The 24,210-nt window shown below is 44.9% G+C and overlaps 1 protein-coding gene across 6 annotated transcripts in view; it reads right to left on the bottom strand.

Moving 5' to 3' along the window:
* Positions 1-24,210, bottom strand: part of RAD9A (RAD9 checkpoint clamp component A) — a 902,871-nt gene that overhangs the window by 390,084 nt on the left and 488,577 nt on the right. Inside the window, exon 1 of one of the 6 annotated variants that reach the window (XM_069628956.1) lies at positions 11,440-11,459. The exons of the other annotated variants lie outside the window; for them this stretch is intronic. The gene's annotated coding sequence lies outside the window, so the exon portion shown is untranslated. Of the gene's footprint in view, positions 1-11,439; positions 11,460-24,210 lie in introns of those variants that run through there. 6 annotated transcript variants of the gene reach the window in all.

The raw sequence follows: 24,210 nt of genomic DNA, 5'->3' as shown, positions 1-24,210 counted from the left end.
GATGAGCGAAGAGCTTGAGAAGGAAGATATTTAGGAAGAGAGAGTTGAAGGTATTTTGGCCCAAGGCCCCAGAAGGCCTTGTGGACAATGCAGAGGGTTTTGAACTTAATCCTCGCAGCTACTGGGAGCCAGTATAGTGATTTCAGTCCTGGAGAGATACGGTCCCTGGGCTTGAGACCAAGGACAAGTCTCGCAGTCCTGTTCTGGATGAGTTGCAAAGGGCGGAGGGTAGAGGACGGAAGATTTAGATAGAGGCTGTTACAGTAGTCCAGCTTCGAGAGAACCAGGGCTCTAGAGACAGTGAGCTTCTGGGGGAAGGAGAGGAAAGGAAGGATACCTCTGAGGAGGTGTAGCTGGTAGTGTGACTTCTTAGAGACGTCAGATATGTGAGGAGAGAGAGTGTGGAGTCGAAGATGACCCCGAGGTTTTTTGCCTTGCAGGTAGGAGCAGGGAGAGGGCCAAGGGAGGCCGGCCAGAGAGCTGCAGGGAAGGAGGGAGTGGGTGTGCCGATGAGTAGAATCTCAGTCTTACTGGTATTAAGGCAGATGTCGTTGGCGGCACACCATTCATGGATAGCAGAAAGACAGTCAGAGATGAGGGAAGGGGAAGAGGAGGCCGAGGGTAGCCTGAAAATGCGCTGGGTATCATCTGCGTAGCACTGAAAGTTGGGAGAGAGCGGCGATGCGGTGAGCAAGAAGTGCAAGATACTGGTTGAACAGCCAGGGGGAGACCTGGAGAGAACTGGACCGTGTGCATAACTGAAAACATGTAATAATAATGTCTTGTAGAACATGCCTGAGCATCAAGTCTCTGTCCATTAGGAGACATGTAATTCTCTGATGCTTAACAATGTGCACACAAATGACCATTAGGTCTTGAGATGGTTCCACAAATGATTTTTTTCCAATTCAGGAGGAAACGCACAGATTGTAGTACCATGCATGACTTCTGAAAATAGAACTTCTGATCTTGCTTTGATCAACAAGTAGTCCAGGTATGGAAATACTTGAATCCAACCTCCATATAATGATGCTACTACTGGAGCCAGGTACTTTGTAAAACATATTGGGGCTGTTTGCTGAGCAATGGCAGTGCTTTGAATCAGTATTGCCTGTTCACAACGCAAACTGAAGGAACTCCTGGTGAGATTTCTTGATGGGTACATACATGCATTCTCCAGGTCTATAGAAGGCAGAAAATCCCTTCCTGAAATGTGTCAGAGTATCTTCTGAAGGGTTTTGAATTTGAACAGGGATCCAGAGATTAACTTGTTGAGTTCCATCAGGCCTAGCACCAGTCTGTATTGTCCTTAATGTTTGGGCATGAGACATTGGACTGAACAGAATTCGTAGATCACTGTCATTGTGGACACTGCAGTTATTGCATCTTTGTTTTGCAGTTGCTGAATGGCATATGGCTGTTCCTATATTTTGTCTGTCTCTTTTGGCAACTGAGGCATGAATTAGAACAAACTGCTCTAGGCACTTTGAAAACTCCATTTTGTACCCCAGCATGTCAATTTGCCTGACCCACAGATTTGATGTTATCTGGCTCCATGCCTCTGAAACGTGCACTAATCAAACTTCAACCTTACTAATCTCTTGTTCTTGGCAGTCAGGACATTTGCAATTGGGCTGTTGTGACAAGAGAAACCTTGACTGGGTCTGTGGAAATCTTTTCTTACCCTTTTGACTGGAACTGTTTTTGCACAACAGCTGGATCTTGGGGTTCCAATGGGCACCCAGTGGTCTGGACTAGTACAGTGTTTTTTTCTTTTTCCATAGTTTGTCAGAGTATTTATCAACCTTAAACACTTTGTTGACTTTCTCTTCCAGAAGGTCTCCAACACATTAGTGCAATTGAATGGAAGCACATTCCTAGGCTAACTCAATAGTCCAATCTCTGACATGTACATGCATGTGTTCCGCTACGGTTTCCCCCAAGGCTAGAGCCGAGGCTCTGACCCTGTCAAAAGCCAGATCAGATAGTAGCTCCACCTGCTTCTAGATTATGCCCAGGATGGGCTCATAGTCCAATCCATCTTCAATTGCTCTGTGTATCTTTTGGAAGTCTCCCAACACTACCTGTGACGTAGAAGGCAGATGTACTGGACTTGAGGGAGATGCAAGACAATGCATAGGTTTTCTTAAAGGTTTTCTTAAAGGTCTTCTACTCTCCTATCCACTTGATCCCTGCTACTGCTTCCTCTTTGCAGCCGTGGAAGAAAGCATTGAATCAACTCAAGTAATTTCAGGCAAGGAGGCATCTTCCCCATTAAAGTGATATAATTTTGAAATTAAACATGCCATTACATTCTTTTCAGAGGCCAGTGGATGTCTCCTGTGTAGCTTCCTACTTACTTACCCTTGGACTTACCTGATGTATATACCTTGTCACTGGAATTTAGAAAAGAAGTTCACTTCCCTTACATGAGTATCAGATATTTCATTTCACCCCGCAACACTGGTGACGAGCTGGCTTGAGGTAAGGGCCAGGAACGTACAGCTGTCCAGAGTAAGCAGTGCCTGAAGGAAGAAAGTAAGCAGTGAGACCAGGACAGGGGACATCCACCGGCCCCTGTGCCCCTAAAGGTGAGCTGACCCCTGTCCCAGAGCGCAACAGCAGTTACAGGGAACGGAGGGTTGCAGCAGGCGGCGGGAAGCGACTGTAAGAGCAGTTTGAGCATCAGTGGGGCCACCTTGCAGTTTTTGGCCACTGCAGCAGCACATCCCAGCCGGCGGCCTTACAGTTATTTGGCCATTGGAGCAGTGTTTACCCGCAGGGCCATTTTCAGTTATTTGGAGTTATTTGGCCACTGGAGCAGCATTTACCAGTGGGCCACCTTACAGTTAATTGGCCACTGGAGCAGCATTTCCCAGTGGGGCCACCATACAGATTGGGGCCACTTTAAGCATTTTGGCCACTGAAATAGTAGTGAGCATCAGTGGGGCCACCTTTAAGCATTTTGGCCACTGGAAAAGAAGTTACAAAGATGTGTAGTAGTTCCCAGCGGGCCACCTTCTAGATTTTGGCCACTGGAGCAGATTTTCCAGCAAGGCCACCTTATAGTTATTCAGCCACTGGAGCAGCATTTCCTAGTGGGGCCACTTTGCAGTTTTTGGCCACTGGAGTGAACATATGGTAGCAGCATTTCCCAGTGGGGCCACCTTGAAATTATTTTTGGCTACTGGAGCTACACCTGATCATTGGCACAGATACAGCCTGGGAGAGATTAAGTAGTTAGAGGATCAGGCATCAGAGGGGCCACCTTACAGCACCATGGCCATATCAAGTATGCTGTTCAGGAGGTGGACACAGACAATGGTGAGACAGTGAGCGCTCACAGTCATCAAAGGAAAAGGTACTGTTGCAAGCAATTTGTTCTCTGCCTTGCATGCTGTTCGGCGTCAGAGGAGGCATCTGCTCATTAGAGGGACACTTGGGCATATTACAGATGTTGTGGTTCTACCATTGAGGATTCTGAGGGCACATATCTCATGGTTTTGGAAGAACTTGATCCTGATTTTTTGGCGTTTTTCCGAAAGCTTTCAGTATATAACAGAGAATATTGACTTGGATATTGTGGGTGATGCGAGGCCTGTGATTGGATTTAGGTCCTGCCATGCAGCTCTGTTTGCTTGGTTATGGTTAATCCGGGAATGACAAGTTTGGTGTGGGTGTGTTTTGGCTGATGATGGTATACAAGATGGCTTCTGTAATAGCAATTGCTATGTTTTTGACCATGGAATTACCCGATTATTTTTGTGACAGCAATGCATTAGTAAAACGTAACTCACAGTTTTTCTTCCACAGGACCAGCGTGTCATTTATGGACTTTTTTTTTCTTCCAAAAAATGTTTCAATATTTGGTTTGCAATTGATCAACTTGTGTGTGGGTTGAGGGGGATGTGCATTGGGAAGAAAGATGAAGGTTTTTGCTAGCTAACAGGTTTTTGGAATTTGGAACCCAGTACTAGTTTTATAGGGGTGTTCTGCCACCCGTGCCACAGATTTCGGGGTTTGGAACCTGCCACTAGTTTTATAGGGGTGTTCTGCCACCCGTGCCACAGAATTTGGGGTTTGGAACCTGGCATTAGTTTTATAGGGGTGTTCTGCCACTGATTTTGGGTAAACCGGTCACTAGTTTGATAGGGGTGTTCTGCCACCCTTGCCACAGATTTTGGGGTTTGGACCCCAGCGCTAGCTTTAAAGGGGTGTTCTGCCACAGGTGCCACAAATATTGGGGTATTGGACATCGCACTTGAGGGGGTTTCCCGCCCGTGTCTTGGGGAGTTGGACGCTGGTACCTTAGGGTATGGTCCTCTCTGCCTGCCATGCACGGAGTGGATGCCTGTGCTCTGTGCATTTTGAGCTTTGATCATTTGTTCTAGTATACTAGAAGATGAAGGGTGTGCTGTGTTTCAGTACACTCTAGTTGTTGGTAGCAGGATGAATGAGGGTGTTGCTTTGGGATCGTGTGGCAATGCTGGTGTGATGAGAGTTAAGGCTGGCTCCTTGGTTTGAGTGTCTGTGGTTGGCCTGCTACAGGTTATGAGTGTATTGGATAGTGGATTGGACGTCTTGCAGGTCGTTGAAGGGACTATGTTGGTGGGAGCATGAGGCATGTCTCCTTGTTCTTCGGAATGGAGTGAGCGGGGTTTGGAGTGGAGGTGGCCAGGGTGTTGTTTCATACTTTGGTTGCATTACCCTGTGTATTTTACCCTTGCACTTCTTTCTGTAGCTTTATCTTGGTTTCTGTTGAGGCGGTAGATGTGTTGTGTCTTGTGTTCCCTGCTTTGGTGTTATGCCTATGGAATGTTGTGGTGTGAGCGCCCCTGTAAGCTCCATGAAGGTCAGTTGGAGTGAAGCAGCCTGTGAGAGAGGAGGTTGGTGGATGTCTCCTGTGTACCTTCCTACTTACTTACCCTTGGACTTGCCTGATGTATATACCTTGTCATTGGAACTTAGTAAAGAATTTCACTTCCCTTACCAGAGTATTAGACCATTTAATTTCACCCCGCAACAAGAAGGTCCGGGGGCATATTAGACATTGAAACCCACGGTGTGCAAGACCTTTAACTTATTATTTTAATTTATTTAATGTGATAAGATTTGGATCAAACCTTTCACATATAATACAAACAAGTTATTTATAAGAGTACTTTAAATTATACATAGTTAATACGTGCAAAAATACAGACAGAAACACACTTACATTTATAAAACCCTTTTCTATAAAATCTTACTATTGCAATGATTAAAGAAATGTGGTTACTGTCTAAAATGATATACCAGAAATGTTTAATTGTCAAGACATCAATATCATGTACACATTTAGAAAAATACATGTCTTACAAAGTGCATTTTATCACAATCAATAAACAGATGTTCCAAGGTTTAAGTTTTGGTACGATCAGGACATATTCTTCAAAAACGATCTCCAAGGATTTTTTAGTCTTGCACCAATTATTTAGTGAGTTAAAAAGAGATTAAAACGAAATCTTAAAAACTGTTGTCTCATGAATGGACATTTTGTATGATACATAGGGACACAATTACATTTTTTTCACTGTAAGACCAATCTGGGTAAAGAGGTTGTATTTTAAAACATCAATTTGGGTTTTGTACCAATCTGCTTGGCGTAGCTGCTGTTTTTTTATTTCATTTGGTCTGGAAGACAGGATATCCATGGAAGAAGTCATATCAGATAGCTCATTTTGAGAATATAAAAAACAGGGCGGCAGCTCGAAAGTAATATAGCCATCCTGAGCTAGGTTAATACTATTAAGCCCCTCGCCAGCGGGCCATTACCACCTAAGGTATGTCCAGGGGGTATTACCTTAAGCGGTAATAGCCCGCTGGCGAGGGGCTTATTGCCATTAGTATTCCAGGATTTAACGCCCCGGGATACTAATGGAGGTGTTTTTTTTTTTTCATTCAGCATTTGTATGTGCCATTTGAAAATGTGGCCGCTGCAGTACGTGTTACTTCTGGAAAGACTAGAACATGCATACTGCTTCATTACTACGGATCAACAGGTCACCATTTTGGGCCAAGTTTATTCGTAGTAATGATTTAGGAAATAATGTGATATACGGTAAGAGACATATGCAAGCAGATTATGTGACAGCATTATATGGTCATAAAGTGATGATACAATTAAAAAAACATTGGCTGCATGAAGACTGCGGAAGTTTAATACATTTTTGCTACTATATGAAATTGAACAATGGAAGAATAGTACATTTTAACATAAGTGTGTGTAAAAATGAACAAATTAGGGGATAAGTAAAATTACAGTGCATTTTAACAATATGTGCAATTGAACAATCACAGAACATTTCATTTAAACATTTGTGTATGAAAATGGTGAACAAAATACTGTGCAAGTTTTAATGGAGAAGCATTAAATCATTTTGCATTAAACTGACCATTGCTATGAAAAGTGAAAGAGCAATTACAAAACTGGGGGTTGCTGTTATCTTTAGAGGCGTTGGACATAATGGTGGAGAATTAATTATAAGAAGAAGAAATAGGGGTTGTGAGAGAAGCCGTTTCATTGTGGAATGTAAGTGTAGATTCAGATTTGGTCGGTATGTATTGTGGGGTATGGCCCTGGTGGAGAATGGAAGACCAAGCATATCATTGTGTGGGTTGGGGTTGCTAGTAACTGGAAATAGATGAGGCATTTCTGTGTCCAGTCACTGACATTATTTCTCCGGTATCCAGGCCAGCATTGGAAAGAAGTTGGATTGCAGGGGCTTGAATGCAATGATTGGTATATACGTTACTTAGATGGGCACGTTCACTGATGAGTTGCATGAAAGCGCCAAGAGTGTTTTTACCTAGTGGACAACTGGTGTACCAAATTTGTTCATCATTGCATTGGTTGCGGATGAACCGAAGGGGCTTAAAGAAAAAGCAGGTTGCGTCTGATGGTAATTTGGAAATGCAGAGGAGGAGCAATTGAACTGGACACTCCGGATCGGTAGGAATAGCGTACATTATTCCTCGAAGGTTACTTTGGGGTCACCCAAATAAGTTGTGGTGGTTCTTGGTTAACTCATTGAATGTGAATGTGGCATATTGCTTGCCAGTTCCTCAAAAGTATTAGGTGGGAGCAGACGAAAATCTTCACGTCCTCTTCTTGCGAAATGGATTTGCAATTCGGACCATACTTTGTACTGTAATGTTTCTGCAAATGCGGTATTGAAAATGCCACATGAGCGTAGCTTGGAGAGATAGTTAGGGGTTATTGGTGCTTTATGTTGAGCCTTGTCTCTTTCGTTGCAGCGCAGTCTTGATAATGGCAATGAAGATATTGTCGGCAGCAGTAAATTGTTTAGTTTGCATTATGGTGATATTACTGCTGAAAGGTGGATTGTTCAGGTGACGAGTTAAACCGGATCGTAGAGAGATGAAACTTTGCGGCTGGTATTCTAGTCCATGTACAGTGCACACTTTGGCATAAAATTAGTGTAGAAGACGTTGAGAGGCTGCATCGCAAAAGAAGTTGAGTATCCTTTTTGTGTAAGCCAGCCTTTGAATATGTCAACTGCCCATTTTGTTGCACACTGAGGTTTGCTCACATCTATTAATTTCTAATACATCCACGTCTTTATTTGCTACTGAAATATGTCTGCCAGTATAGGTTGCTTTGTAAGCCTGCACTGGTGGTTGATCCTTCTTCAGTTTCCATGTTGCTGTCTTGGAGCCACTCTCTACTGAAAGATCTCCTGTAATGGAAAGGTTTTCGGTTCTGTGGGCCAACATTTGCGCAGTTAGCAGACAGCCTGAAAATGTTTAATAATGAAAGGGAAAGGACTGGATGTTGTTCTAAAGTGAGCGTTGCCAATTAGGGAAGCTTCAGCATGCTGGCCCAGGCTTGCTGGATTTGCGAGTGCATCAGAAGAAATGGCGGCGGATCACGGCGAGTGAACAAGGTAAGGGAGATGGCGCGAGATGCACGCCGTTTCGTCAAAGGGATTACACTATGGTAAGGCTTGCAATTGAGCCAATCCACATTCAGTGTTTCCCGTTGCATTGGTGCGCCGGGTACTAATACAGAATAAGGAATGTTTGGGAGGATTAGAAAACGTATTAAAAAGGCTTAACAATTTCAAGTTCACAAAACAATCAAGTAAAGGTAACCCTGACTAGTAACAAATAGATGAAATAGGGGTGCATGCAGAACATTTTAAAATGGATCTCCAAAACATCCCTTCCAGTTTAAACCAGGGAAGGTTGTTAGTGGGATCATAACACCCAGCACCATAGGTTACAGTAAGAATAACCTTAGCTTTATAAAACTTTGCAACAGGAGCAGGAAAAAAACAGCAAAATGCGCAGTTGATCTTTTCTGCTTGCATAATTAAAACCTTTAATTTTCCATATAGATTTTTAAAAACCAAAGCAGATTTATTAATACTGATTAGAAAACCAATGTAAGTTATTTGCTGGTTTACTTCCAATTCAACGCCATTCAGGTACCAATCAGAGGCTTTTAATTTTAGAATATTGGTTTTAGAAAAAAAAAAATCAGTACGCTGGATTTATGAGAATTGACCTCTAAGAAGTGTTAGTCAGATAAGCCTGTAAAGCGTTAATCTATCGATGTAAGCCGATTTGTGTGTAATCAAAGGCATAAGCTAAATACGTGATAGGGGTATTACCCATACAAGGGGGTAAAGATCTAGCTCCAGAAAGGGTGTCCCCCACATCTGAAATAAAAAGGTTAAACAGAAAGGGGGCCAACACACACCCCTGTCTCAAACCTCTAAATGTCTCGATTGGTCTAGTCAGGTCTCCCGTCTTGGTCAATCTAACCTGAATGGCTGTGTCCATGTGAATATACTGTAACACACCAACCAAGGAGTGAGGACAGCCCCAAGCCAGAAGTTTCCGTCAGAGTAGATTCCTGTCCACTCGGTCAAACGCATGTGTCAAATTAATAAAAGCACAATAAAGTGAGCATTTTATATTAATAGCTTTGGGGGGTTTTTAGCAGGGAAAGGTAATGTCCATGAAGGGTAGTGCCAAGTACCTTTCTGAAACCCAATTGAAAATAATCAATTCAGCCGCTTACTAGTAGTGCCCAGGCCTTTAAATCCCTTAAGAAGAGAGCTGAGAAGATTTTGCTGGAGGCATCAATGAGGGCTATAGTCTCCTTTTTTTAAATGTAGACCAAATTAACAGTTTTGGTTGTCATTATAAGCTCAAATAAACAGAATAAAATTGAAGCCCACATTTGTTTGTCCTTGAAGGTAACATTGGAAAGCCCATCTGCACCAGATGCCCTTGAAGACTTTGATTTCATAATCAAGCCCTGAATATCATCTAATGTAAACGCCAGTTGCGGGTCTAGGTCGATAGACGGAGATGATCCTTCCATGGTAGCATATACATTTTTAAAATGAGAATACCAGGTATCTTCCCCAATTAGATTTGTTTGACTCGACTCCTGAATTTCAAAAGGATCATTCAAAATATTGCAAAAGCTACCTGCATCAGAATGAAGAACGCAATTCCGCATTTATTCTGAGTCGTTTTGGAGGAGAATACATCTAAGACTTCAACCAGTTTTTATACCTCTGAAGTAAAATTATTTTCTGTGCAGATCTTATAACTAAAGGTAGGAAACCAGGGATTTAAAGTGAAGTCTCAACTCTCTTTCTCTGGTAAATATATTGATATCAAACTTGTGATTAGAGCAAGGAAAAAGGTATGGGAATGTGGGTTAAATTTAGTACACTTAGTTGTCGAAATCGATAAAGATAGTACAAACATCCACAGGGTCTGGTCAGTAGACAAAGGCTCATGAAAACCCACAGTCAAAGTATACAACAAATGAGTGTTAGATTTATGTGCCGACTTAGCATTCCAGGTTATACGGTTTAGACAGCTATTAATGTTTAAATTAGTTACAAATCTCGACAATTCCTCAGGATTTAAAGTAATCTTTAGCCTCAAATGTAATGGAGAGTGATCGCTCAATTCAGTGTAATGAACTTCAAAAAAGGAGTAACAATTCTCGAACACATTATTTGCGTAATCGATCACTGAACTACTAGAGTCGTTATGCCAGCTTTCCTTGGGTGGAATGTGACCCCTCACATTGCCAGGTCATATTCGGAAACCCCAACCAGCCACTTGTTATCCTTAATGCAAGAGTGTGTTTGGTGAATAGATAAGTCTTCTTCCGAACCTTAATGTAAACAAGAACAGTTAAGATCCCATTATTTTACGATTCAGATTTGATTCTAACCATGCTGAAATACTCCTAGTAATATTCTCAAATAGTAAGTTAATAGGACTTTTATCAGGATTCCAATAAACGTTCATAAAAATAATAGTTTCTGATAAAGGAAATCTTGCTTTATCCCACTTAACTTTATCGCTTGAAGGCAAGGGTTGGTAGTCACCCAATTAGTACTACGAAACTCTAAAGAGTTGTTTGAAGCAAAAAGCAGGCAACCGTATGGGCGACGCTGGGTTCTTTTTTCTGCAGTAGTTAAGCAACTGTAAAACCATCTAATAAAGGGGATTCTTGAACCCACACTTCTTGAAATAGTAAAATTGCTGCATCCAATTGGAATTGGTACAGCAAATGAGGAAAGCTATTCCAGGACAGTACATTAATAAATTGCTTACTAAAGATTAAAGTTGCCATCTAATAACTAAGATGACACCAACGCACACAACAACCACGATCAGTCTTGCAGTTTGGCGACAGGGCCTTATGATGCAAATTCAACACAAGTAACCTTGTTGTTAAGAGTTAACACCACACAAAACCTGTAAAGCAACTTGCTTATTAGCAATTAGCGTGTGCTGATCAGTATCACAAGCGTCACAGCTACAAACTTTAGGTTGCCATGAATCATTAGTATGTAGCAAGTTGTTCTTAAATGGAAATAATTTGTAGCTCATCGAGAGTAAAGTCAGCACTTCTGCCAGTAAAGTCTTACAGATTAAACAAGAAGAAATGTGCAGAATAACCCAATCTAAACGTTTACGGTCTGAAAATGCAACTTGTGAAATATCTGCATAGTTAATGTATCGTAATGGAGTTATTTCTTATAGGAAGAGTACAACTTATTTTGTTTAGAACAGTATTGTTATGCATAGAGTCCAAACCTAAATGATTCAGATTGAAAGAAAAACAAGTATTCCATTTAGATTCATGTAATAAATTTGAATCATGGTGAGCATGCTTAATCGGGTACGTCAGAGTGGAAGAAATTCCATAGAACAAGCTATATGACCCATGTTCTTTCTCAGTAGAGGGGCTCCCACATTCCTTTTCAGACCTGTTGAAGTTGTCGCTGAAGTTGTAGCGATGCGCACTTCACTCAACCTTTTGTACAAAACTGTTACAGCACCCGGTTTACCTCCAAGATTATACATAATTAATAGATGTATTCAGTGAAGTCACCTTACCACCGTTCACCTGCTCCAGCTGCGCTCTCGTGCCGCACGCCATGCAATGTTTGTAGACTAAGGAGGCTCCTCATCTGTGAAAATTAACATCACCGAAGGCAGACTGTCACTGGGTCCAAATTCCTCAATCAAGTAAGCTCCAATTGCACTCTTGCGTCACACTCCCCATACGTGCAAGGCTGCAGACTAAGGCGCCACATCCCCGACTAATGGTTGCTCCTCCTCACTGGCCTTCTAGGAGCACAATATTGAAAATGTGATCAACAGCCTGAATAATTTTTTTAACAAAATTGTCCAATAAGTGACTGACCGGCTGCATTTCCTATCCCAAACTTAAACGTAGGTGGGCATGGTGGAGATGGACACACAATTGACTGTGTAAAACATACCGGTTTTCAGTAGTTTTGCACATGCTATGACTGACACTACCCCATTCAGTCATGCCGCTTTGAGTGCAGCCCAGCACTGTTTTTTTTTCCTCTCGTCTGCTTGCATGTTGTTTCAGTGCCCCACGTAAGTCTTTGTAACTGGAATGTGTGTGGGAAGTTTAAGGCTCCTTGTCAAGGAAACAAATCAGAAACAGACATGAACAGATTACACATTGCAGCGGTGAATCCTTGAGCTATTTTGCTATTCCGAAGTCCTTATTCTTCCTATGTCTGATGAAGTAATCTGAAGATTACGAAAGCATGCAAATAAATAACTGTTAGCCTAACTAAGGTTTCACCTTGTTGTTTTTTTGGGAGCAATACTTTGTTTATTACCATTGGCTAACAGTACACGAAAATTAAATATGTATAAATATATATGAGAATGAAAACGGGTGACTTAAGCATCACTGGAGGTGGTGGTGAGGTTGGGTAGGGAGGATGGTGGGAAGAGGGCAGGGTAAGGAAGTAAATATTGGGCAGTGGGTGCCAGTGGAGCAGGGAGAGTAGGGAGAAAGAGCAGAAGCGAGCGGTGGGACATGGAGGGTATGGGATGGTAAGGATGAGTGCAGCGGAGGGTCGGAGGGAACAAGATGGTGAGTAAACTGAGATACAAAGAAAGGTAATAAGGAGCAAGACCACCGATAGCTTTATGGATTAGGAGAAGGAACTTGAAAAGAGAGCAGTTGTGCAAGGAGAGCCAACCAGCATGTTGTCCGTATGTAGAAGTGGAGGAGGATCTGGGTAGTTTGCAGAGTGTGGGTAGCAAAGTTGAAGACTTCCTTCATGGAGAGGAAAGAATAGATAGGCCAATGAGTTTGCCTGAGTAGTAGTCAAGTTTGCTGAGCACAAGAGTAGAAATTAGAGTATTTGTACAGTGGTTAGTAAGAAATGGATGAATTTTGCAAATGTTAAGAAGGTTAATACGAGCAGTAGATGCAGTGGTAGTGGTGAATTGTTGCAGTCGTAGGAGGCTATCAAAGAGGAACCCAGGATTGCGAGATGTGGGTGAGGGAGAAATAAAGTTAGGCAGGAAGAAGATGGAAGAGGGGAGGGTAAGGATGGGATTGGAAGCCAGGAGAAAGAGGACTTCCCTTTGTTAAGAGTTCAGCATGAGGCAGAAGAGTGATGAATCTAGGGAATGCGTCCCTTCTTCGAAGGGTGAGCCACCCCGTGGGACTAGGAAGGTGATCCATCTACGCAATAACCTCCCTAGAGAACAGAGCAAGTGGGATCCCACTGGGAGTGACCCCTGCACCCCTCTGAGGACAAGGAATACCCAAGTAAGAATTTCATTCCACCTCCCTTCATTGCAAAGTTCCAAATGTTTGTTGGTTATATGGGAACTGTTGCATAGGGCCCATTTAAAGTGGATAGCTTGGTTTCTGACTTGCATTTGTTGCCGGCTCTTTGTGAAGCCTAGGATCAATGGAATCTCCTCTTTCATCCCAGGGAGCGGACCGAAAAACAACAGATCAAGAGAGAATCAGCCGTAGAGCGAGAAAAACAGGCTTGCGCAGACAAGCAGAGGAGGGAGTCCCCCCCCCCCCCCACAGGAGGAGCAGAACCGGAGAGCCAGGCAGTCGACGTGGTGGGTGGAGACACAAGGCAGCCTACGGGAAGCTGCTGTTTTGTTGAAGGTCGAGATCCTGAAGACTACTGAGAAAGGAAGCAAAGCCAAACCAAAAGAGCGGTACAGGCGTCTGCCCAAGTCCCGAAATGGAAGAATCAATGTGAGAAAGCCGACCAGAGCCAGGTCTAGAACACGGGTATGCGCTGGCCAGAGAGACTGCCTCTACCACCAAGCACTGCCGCTGAAGAAAATGTATGCAGAATAGCTAAGGCCACTCAGGGCTGGAAGTGGGTAGCAGTGCTTCAGCGATGGCGTGGCTGGTCTCAGGTAAGATGCGCGCGGTAGCTACAGAGTTTGAAGCAGACAGCAGTGCTTCCAGCATTGGAGTGGCTGATTCCAGGTAAGATGCAGGATGGGTTCCGGAGACTGAAGATATTTGTGCTGGACGGGATCAGGTAAGGATCTGTAGACGGCGGTAAGGGTTACGCTGCTTCCAGCAGACTAACACGAAGCACCAGCATTGGGGTGGGGCTGGCTTATATAGCCTGGCCCCAGCCACTCCCTTTAGGCCCCGCCTTGTGGCCCCACCTTGCCACTCCCCCTGTCTTCTACACATGCTTCCAATGCTTTTGTATGGCCACACCTGGCCTAGGTGCACGTGCCTTGAGCATACTGTGTGCAGAGCACACTTAAATGAGCTTGGTGCCAGAGGCGCCAGGAATGGGTCCATTGGGACCCTGCAGGATATAAAGTTAAAGGCCCTTGACCAGTGGCCATGTCAGCTCGTCCAGGTATGGCTTGCTCTGGAAAACAGTCCTTTGTTTTTTTATTTCCTAGTAAGGTCCATTCCCCTCGCAAAACCCTAGGGCGTGGCTCTTGGTTTCATAGAGCCTTCTCTATGCTTCTGCGCCTCTTCTACGTCCCAGTACTTTTACAGTTAGCGATCTTTTATCTTCCTGCGCTCTTCATCTCAGTACATTCTTTGTCACTGGCCCTACACAGGTTTATGGGGTGGTTGGATATAATACTGGGTTGTCCCACAGGTGTAGGGTGAAGAGGGGTGATTGGTAGGGGGTAGGGGGGGGGGAAATCATACCGTGGTCTCCCTAGATGTCTATTCCGGTCCCCATAGGGGAGTCTCTCCCCATGAGATCCTCCCGCTGTGTACCACCCCCAGGCCTCATGGGAAAGGGGCTCCCCCTTGGGGAAAAGTGACTACATCTAGGGATTTGTTGCAATAAATAAAACATCTTGTTCAAACATGGCCGCTTGTTTGTCTCCTATCCCTGACTTAACCACAAGAGACCTCCAGTGACAAATTGCAGTGAGACAGTTCATTATCCATTCCGAGATGGCTAGGGAGAAGGAGGTCAATTAGAAAAACGTTTGAGTGTCATCAGCAAAAAGATGATAGTGAAAGTCAAAGAATGAGATAAGCCTTTATAGGACAGAGGTATAGAGGTTGAAGAGAAGAGGGTCAAGGACTGAACGTTGGGGGATGGCGATGAGGAGAGGGACGTGATCAGCGGTTTGGGAGTTCCGAGAGATATTAACAAATGGACATTCCAGGTAGAAGGTCATCCAAGCAAGAGCAGATTTACAAAACCCAAAGTCCTGGAGAGTGAGGAGAGAGGAGTGGTTCACAGTGCTGAAACCAGAAAAATGCTCTAACGGGATGAGTATAGAAGAGTTTGAGTGATGAACATTAGAGAAAAGGTTGGAGACAAGCATGAGGGCAGTCTCTGTGAAGTATTTACTACCAAAGCCAGATTGAAGAGCATCTCCAAGGCCATTAGTGTTCTGGTCGCAGACCACCCACTGAAAGACTTTTGAATAATTGGGAAGGAGAGAAATTGGGCAATACATTGCAGGTATGCTTGGGTCAGTAGAGGGTGTTTTAATAAGGGTACAACAGTTGCAGCTTTGAAGGAGGCAGGGAAAAGATTAAAGAGCTCAGAGAAATAAGGGCAACTGATTGAGACCATTGGCCTCATTACGAGTGCGGCGGTAAGGGGTTAACGGCACCGGTAAGGATGCCGGTGCCGTTAACCCCTTACCACCGCATTCCGAGGTCCCTTTGCGGGTCCCATTAAGGCCGACTGGTTTTACCAGCCGACCTTAGCGGGAGCCGCTAAAGGGACCAGGGAGCTAATAACGGGCCCGCTATTTGCAGGCCCATTATTAGCTCCTTCCCCATTCCCATTGAGCCCTATGGGGGCTCGAATGGGGAATGGTTTTCAGAATGGGGACTTACCGGGTCCTTCAAGGTTGGAATGACCCGGTAAGTACCCATTCCGAGAACCCGGACCCGGTATGCGGTAAGGGGGTAGCTATGGTGCTAATAGCACCATGGCTACCTCCAACCTCGTAATGAGGCCCCAGGTCTTTGACCCTAGAATAATGTGCTCGTGGACAGCGACCCAGATTTTATGCTTTTAGATGGAGCCCAGTTAATCTGTTAGCATACTATGCTGGTATACATTTGCTCTGATCTGGTCCAAAACTAGTTTGCTCTCCAGTAGCGTCACATGTTATCTTGATGGACTGTGCTTCAGGTCAGCGTGTTCCTAGATTCTAACACGGACTAAACTGCTTTAGACCATGTCACTGTTGCTGCTCTTACCGTTGGCGTCAGTCAATTTACTTATATGCGTCCCCAGATCTTTGGGTTCCATGTAATTTCGCTGACACCTGTTTTTACGACGGGTGTTTTGCTGCTGGAGTTTTTGCGAAAAAACTATTCAAGATGCTTTTTTAATTATTTTTGGGTGGGGTGGGGTGGTCCCCCCCGGTGGTCCCCCCTCCCTCCCTCCCTCAAGACCCCTTTCATTTTACTATTTTTTTTAATTCCGTTCCCCCAACCCTTTATTTGCCCACCCTCCCAAAAGATTTGAATGAGCTGTTTCGTAAAAACTCCCGTGGCAAAACACCCGTCGTAAAAATAGGTGTGAGCCCCTAGAATGCAGCCCAAATTACATGCTTACACTTTGTGCCTTATTATTTCTCTTCCAGACTGTGTACAAAACAAGTTGCACATGACTGTGCAAAAGACTTGTAGGGGGAAGACTGACTGACTCAGAATAATTTTCAACTGCACAGCTGTCTAATGTTTATGTGTCCCAGATGGTGCTATAGATTGTGTCCTACTCTTATTTCCGAAGCCCTACTTGAACAGCTGCTATGACAAGCACTCACAAAAACTGAATCAGAAAGGAAAATAAACTCTGAAGACGAATATCGCTGGCAATTACTGCAATCTCAATTTCAGAGCTTTCCAGGACAAACAGAAATATCTATGAAACCCTTCTAGCCCAAGCCACATGAGGGAAAGGCCATGATTCTTCTCAGCCAATAGCTATCTTTCCCACTACCTCACAATTACAAGAAACAGACAAACAAGGATGGGAACACCGAAGTAGAGCAGACACCCAAGAAGGGCACAATCCAAGTTATAAGTCTCTTAACAATCAGGACCCAAGAGACTCCAGAGCCCATGCACTGCTGCAGTTCTCTGGGTATCTGAGGTCCTTGATGACCCTAGCACAGAAGCTGGCAGTTTGTGGTTCTATAGATGTTCTTGACTATAACTCCCATAACCCTCTTATGATGGACTATGCTGGCTAGGGATGATGGGAGTTGTAGTCCAAAACATCTGGAGAGCCAAAGGTTGCCGACACCTGTGCCAGCATATAATCATTGAGGTACCACCAAGGAGCAAAGCTTCACCTAGAATCACAGCATAAATAATGAAAAACAGGGCAACCCCTCCAACAAGGCACATGCTCCCCAGAAGACGAGCATCAGGAAGGTAATCACAGCGCCAAGATTAACCCAGTAAGCATGTTTGAAAGTGACACTTAACTCCCGCCAGAATTGCCTCCAAATGTAATGGAGGAAAGAGTTCCCACAAAAAGAGACCTTTAAGTCACAGAGCCGAGACGGAGAAAACCACAAAGGGATTATGACCCTACTTTACCCCAGCAGTGCACCCAAGCCCTTGCTCGGCCTCTCTAACCCAAGAAAAAAGAATGAAGGGACCAGATGCATCCTTATCGAAGTGCAATCTATATTAAATAATAAACATCTATGACTTTCTTCTGGAGGGCAATACAGACCCCCATCTTCATCAAGAAGACCAAGCTAATGGAAAACTACACAGCAGTCATCCATTAAGCCCTTACACTACATTTCAAGGTCGACTTCGACAACCATGCTGGAAGAAAAGGAAGAGTCACTGTCCTCATACATAAAGAACAACTCAGCACCAACTTGTCAACAGCCACATCAATCCCACACTGCACATCCCTCATTGGCATACTGGCAGATCACCAATTCCACAAAATTTACATTCCTAATGAACGTCTGTCTGCCTTACTTTGCTGGCAAATTCACAAACGGAATCACTAACTCAGTGGATCAGGACTACCGACCATCACTGGAAACTTCAACCTTATCACTGGAGCTTGATTTTAGCACATCTCTTTCAGCAAAAAGCTAGAGGCATTACACCTAAAGCAACTTGTGAAGGGGTCCATGTACTCAGCAGGGCATGCAGCGGATAAAATCTTCTACAAAGGCAATGACCGCTCCACTCCCCCCTACTTCACATAGGGATCACATTGCATTCATCATTCACAACACTCAAGCCCACCACTACCTTACTGATGCATACAAAGGGATCACCAATAGTATGCAAAGAATGGCAATGCTTCAAGATGGAAGATCTTTTTCTTGAATTAGACTCCTCTAAACCCCATGACCTGGTAGGAGAACAGCAGAAACTCCAATGAATGATTAAAATGCTCCTGGCAAATTGTCCTTCACTAGACTGTACAAACACACCAACAAGTGCAGCCAGGTGTTAAATGAGTGATCTCAATAACCACTGTAAAAAAAAAAAAGGTGCAGGGCCAAATTTGGGAAAAGAAAATGCACCAGCACAGGTTAAACTGCCATACCTTCAAGATCTCCATTCTCCAGATCTACAAGAAAGACACTATGAAGGCTAAGAAAGCCAACTATGCACACTACGGAGACACTGCACTGTGCCCAAAAAGGAAAGGTTTTAGATAATAAAGATCATTAGTGATCATTCGGGCTGAAGTAACACACTTACAACATCATAGCTGCTCTGCAATGTCTTCAATATCCACATTACTAACTGTCACTGCTTCATGAATACCTGGATGCAAACTTTTCCTCTGGAACAAGAACAGTGTTACTGGTCTCCCAAAAGCAATGAAATCCCCAAGGTGCTTCTCCCTCATCACAATACTGAAATTTCTTGAGCAACCGCTTTTGGGATGGAATTTGTAGATTGGGGTCTAACGGGTGGGAAAAGGACTCTTACCACCGGGTTTTGATTTCATGATTTAGAACAGGGAGCACAATTTGCTGAAAACTTGATTCTTTACGAACCTCTATTGGCAAGGCACAGTCTAAGACAGTTATATGAAGAAACCACTCACAATTAAGTTATAAGGAAAGGGCACGTGCTACAACTCTGGACACCTGGACTTGACAGCTACACACAGTAGAGCCGTCAAAGCCAGCCTAATGTACCAACACTCGTAGAAGGCAGAACCAAACAAAGCCTAGGCCAAGGGATACAAATGCACCAATTATTACATGCAGCAATTCTATACAAACCCAATGATAATGGTGTCCAGCACCTTGGCCTCTTCAGTCACAACCTATCCCAGTAACCCCAGACCTCAATTTTCACATCATCACCAACAATCACTGGACCAGCCCTATGCACATACCACAGGAACAGCTGCACAAACATTCTCCAGATACCAACTACACAAAACTCACCACAATTCATTACACCACACATTCCTACACCATCCATGTCCGTGGAACAGAAATTATCCAAACTAACTGATTGCAATCATAAAAGGGTGTGTGGTGGGGAATGGGGGCTTCCAGCAACATGTAAAGCCAAATACCTAAAACCTGACTAGCACACAGAAAACAGGTTCCCCCAATCTGCAAGCATAAACATCTCAATAAACAGGGGCATGGCTACGAAGCCATGGGATAAGAGGTGTTTCCTGACGAGCTCCTGCTGATCCTGGATCGATCTGTGCAGAAGCCATGCTAAAAGTTGCCAATGATAGACTTAATTAAATGTGGTGCTTCATGAAGCTATACTGCAGGTCTGGAGAGCGACATGAACAGATTGCCATAAGGATGAAGGAGGAAAATTGCCTGGAAAGTGTGCAGCCGTTCGTGGACGAGTAGTAAAAGATGGCGGCCGCAACAAAGAGATCAGATACAGAGATATGGAACTTCAGTGTGGCTACGACATATGGGCAAGTTAAACACGGAACGAAGCTGAGAGCAGAGCGTGCGAGGAGGCGGTCCTGGAGACGGCCAGTGGGTGCCTGACCCTAAGCGCTCTGCCTTGCAGGGAGTGTGGATGCTGCTGATGCCCCTTCTCCGGGCTGGGCTGCAGATGGGAGACGTGAGACTGCCAAGTAATCAACACTCGGGTCTGTGCAGTCGTGGTGCTCGCAGAAACCAACGCATACATTGTATCGGAGCACCTCCAGTTACATTTAGATACGGTGATGAACCGAAAAGCCACGTCTATCAAAACGTGAACACTGTTACTTTGAAGTACATTTTGGCTACATGACTAGAGCGGAGCACATTATGGCAGCTGACGGGAGTGAACACTATGCACATGCGACATAGAAGATCACTGTGTGGACCACACGGAGGTTAACAAAGGACATAATTATATGCAAGCGGATTCATAGGACCACCGGGGAAGCAATAGTACCTGTGCAGCGCAGAACGTACCGAATGCAGACGCACCCAGAAGGGATCAAAGGAGGTTGGACTGATGCAATACGGAGCCCACTGTAACAACCCAGCGAAACACTGACACAGATTAGAGCCATATATACAGCACAGTGCCCTGTGTGGCCTGCAGTGCCCTGCACAGAATAACCAGGAAGTCACCCCGGGGACGAACTGAAGGAGACAGGTGAGACCAAACACCCCCCCCCCCCTCATCCTCCCAGAACGGTCCCCAGACCTGCTATTGGTCGGGGTTGGGGGCACCACAAGGATAGCTCCAACTACAGGGTGCACACACACACGGGGCAACATAACATGACCCCCTTTTAGCCGAGCCCCTAGTACTCGGGCCAACATGGTTCTGAAAGTGGCAAATAGCTGAGCAGCAAGAACGAAGGCGCACAATCTATGTATAACTGCCAGGACACAGCAGTGAATGTTCCAGTGAAGGATGAGGGGAGACATTGTGAGCACCATTGAAGACCACACACAAAGGGTAGCACCAACAGGACAGTTGGCAGTGAGAGTGGAACACACAGCATGTGGTCAGACATGTTAACAGCTGATTAAGGAAGGAACTAGACAAACGAGCAACAGTACCATTGCCGCGGAGGAGGAGTAAGTGGAACAAACGAAACTTTGTAATGTACCACAGCAACACTGGCCACACACTGTGCAGATACCAGTGAGTAGCAGGCAGCACACCATACCCCACAACGGGGGTGGGGGGGGTGCTGATAAAGTAAGGGGCACATCGGGAAACGGAATGCACGCAGGGCACGGACTGCCTGTGGCTGCCTTCATTGCCTGACACAAGACTCTCCAAGAGCGGTGCGCCGTGCCCAGTACTGAAGCAGGGATGCCGTCCAAGATCAACAAGACTAAAGACGAAACAACCCACGCTGGACATCTTCACTAAACCATCCCAGTCACCAGAGATACCCACGCAGGCTGTAGGAGATATGAGGCACAACCATGCCATCGCGCATCGATCAAGAAATCCTGGCAGCCATAGTGGACCTGAAATCCACATGGAAGATCAAACTTGACACAGCCATGACAGAATTGAGAACCTGACTGGAATTCAAAATTGATGCGGTCAGTGTGAACGTCAACCTCCTGAGACAAGACGCGAGAGTGTTGGCGGAGCACACGAGCAGTCTGGAGAGCAAAGTGAAGACCAACACCGACGTCAGCGCGGCTAACGCTAAGGAGGTTCACATATTACAACAACAGGTGGGCAATTTGGAAGGCCGAGCGGAGGAGGCAGAAGGACGGGTACGACGTAGTAACATAAGGGTAGGGGGACTGCCTGAAGGAAAAGAAGGTATGGCACCGACGAACTATGTGGAGAACATGCTGATACAAGAGACAGGTGCTGGAGCGCTCACCCAAGGGTTCACAGTAGAAAGAGCGCACAGAGCCCAAGCTAGAAGAACCCAGCCGGGGGCCCCTCCTCGAGCGATCATCGCAAAGATACTAGATCCTTGAACATTTTCGCAAAGGAAGGACGATAACTAGGGCGTCAGCGACTGTTACAGGTTATCCAGACTACACCATGTGGTTACAAAGACAACGGCTTCACTACGTGGCGGTTAAAAGACGGCTGAGGGAATTTGGCTTCAAGTACATGCTGTTGTACCCTGCAAAACTGAAAGTCCTACATAAGAACAAGGCTTTTTTTTTTTAGACGCCCGAGGAGGCAGCGAGCTGGCTGGACACGCTGGGTTGCCCGGAGGACCATACCCGGAGTGGTCAGGATAAGTGAACCTGTTCTCCTCCCGTACTGTACTATAAACCGATATAGTTGGCTAGCTGGTGGTTACGATAGTAACAGACATGAAGCTGTAGCATAACCCTCTGGACTCATCAAATCCGGGCAGAGATTGTAGTTGTGGAACAAAATATATAAATATGTTAAGGGCCTAGGATTCATAGTGACATAGCTCGGCTTGTGCGTATTATATTGCAGCAGTTATGTGGGAGACAGAGGGACGTGTTCTTACCCCGCCATAGTTAGTTTAGTTGGGACACCAATAGAGGGGGTCCCCCCAGCAGCGTTCCAGGTTCCGACAAGACCGGGCTTGGACTAGATGCAGGCTAGCCTGAGATCCAGGGATTGAGCTGGGCAACAGTTGGGGAAGGGGGGGGATGGGGAGTTGGGAAGGTAGGTGAGGGGATGAGTGTTGGGGAGATTTTGGGGACACAAGCCTACATTCATAAGCCACGGAGGAAGATGAGGAGGGTGGGGGCGGAGACGGGTGGGGTAGGAAATGGTTAAAATGGGCGACCTGCGGATAATGTCCTGGACAGTGAGGGGAGTGAATTCTTATATTAAATGGAACAAAGTAATGATGTACATGAGGAGATTGAAGATAGATATTGTACTGATTCAAGAAACCTATCTGAATAAGGAAAAGCAGGAGGTAGTAATGAGAAAATGGAAAGGGGTAGCCCTAGGGGCAACATACTAGACGTACGCCATAGGGGTCCTCACATGGATAGCGCCACATGTCCCGTTCAAGTTATTACAGTCCACCATAGATAAAGATGGGAGGATGGTACTGATTAAAGGGATGGTGCAAAATAAAGAAGTGAACATTATAAATGTTTATGCCCCGAATCATGACACTACAGTATACTTCAAGAACCTGTACTCCAAGATTAGCCCATATATGGATGGAGCAGTTATATGGGGTGGTGACTTCAATTGTACTCTAGACCTGAGGTTAGACAGATCCGACGAGAACATGGATAGACCAGCTCCAGCAGCGAAGGCCTTGATTACCCTGTTTAAGGACTGTAAATTGGAAGATGTGTAGTGTATGCACCACCCACATGTTAGAGGGTGTTCACACTGTTCCTCCCCACAACACCTACGTACCAGATTAGATTACATCTTTGTTGGACCAGAACTATTGGAAGCAGTGGCCCAGTCAGAATAGAGGGCTATAGTCCTCTCGGACCATGCACCACTGATAGTGATGTGGCAAATTTCAACCCCTAGGGCGAGGATCCTGACTTGGAAACTTAGAGCTGAGGCATTGAAAGACACTGTGTTTAGAGAATATTTGAGAAAAGACATACAGGAGTATTTCGAACTTAATACTGGCAGTGTGAAGTCAGCCGGGACTCTGTGGGAGGCATTTAAGGTGGTGGTTAGAGGAACAGCGATATCAAAATCGATACCGTTACAAGGCGGTATATTGAGTGAATTACACAAGGCAGAGAGTGAGGTGGAAATGAAAATGCAGTAAGATATGGATTTCCCTATAGGTGACGTCATTGGCCAGTTACAGCAGGCATGCAGGGCACACTGGGAGAGACTATGCAACTTAATTTACAGGAAATATGGGGAGGCAACATGCAGAGGGAGGCTATTAGCATGGTTGTACAAAAGCAAGGCCCCCAAACAAACAGAGAAATGAAAGGTGTGGATGGCCAGATACGGGACACGCAGGAAGGTGTGCATGAATGTTTTTTGGAATATTATAGGGAACTGTATGCAGGTATTAATGGGGAAGAAGAAGTAGAAATGCTGAGGACGTTACCAGATATTACTCTGCCTAAGCTTGATGCGACAGACAGGGAGAGCCTAGAAGCCCCAGTGACTTTAGATGAACTAGAATATGTGATTAAGACACTACCCACCAACAAAGCCCGAGGCGCTGATGGCCTACCTAGTGAGTTTTATAAAGCATACAAGACGGAATTGCTCCCTCCGATGTTAGCAACGCTAAATGAAGCGTTTAATATTAGTATATTACCTGTATCCCTCAGGAAAGCAATAAATCATCCCGTTACTTAAACCTAACAAACCAGACACGGATTGCGGGTTATATAGACTTCACTCGATGCTTAATCAGGACAGCAAAATACTCACAGCGGTATTGGCGAATAGGTTGCGGCCTATCATTAACAAACTCATCCATCTCGATCAAACAGGTTATGTCCCGGGCA

The sequence above is a fragment of the Ambystoma mexicanum genome, chromosome 12, assembly GCF_040938575.1.
Source record: "Ambystoma mexicanum isolate Mex_15411 chromosome 12, UKY_AmexF1_1, whole genome shotgun sequence".
NCBI classification, from domain to species: Eukaryota; Metazoa; Chordata; class Amphibia; order Caudata; family Ambystomatidae; genus Ambystoma; species Ambystoma mexicanum.
Note: the sequence above shows the minus strand (reverse complement) of the source record. Positions and strands in the feature narration are given on the sequence as shown.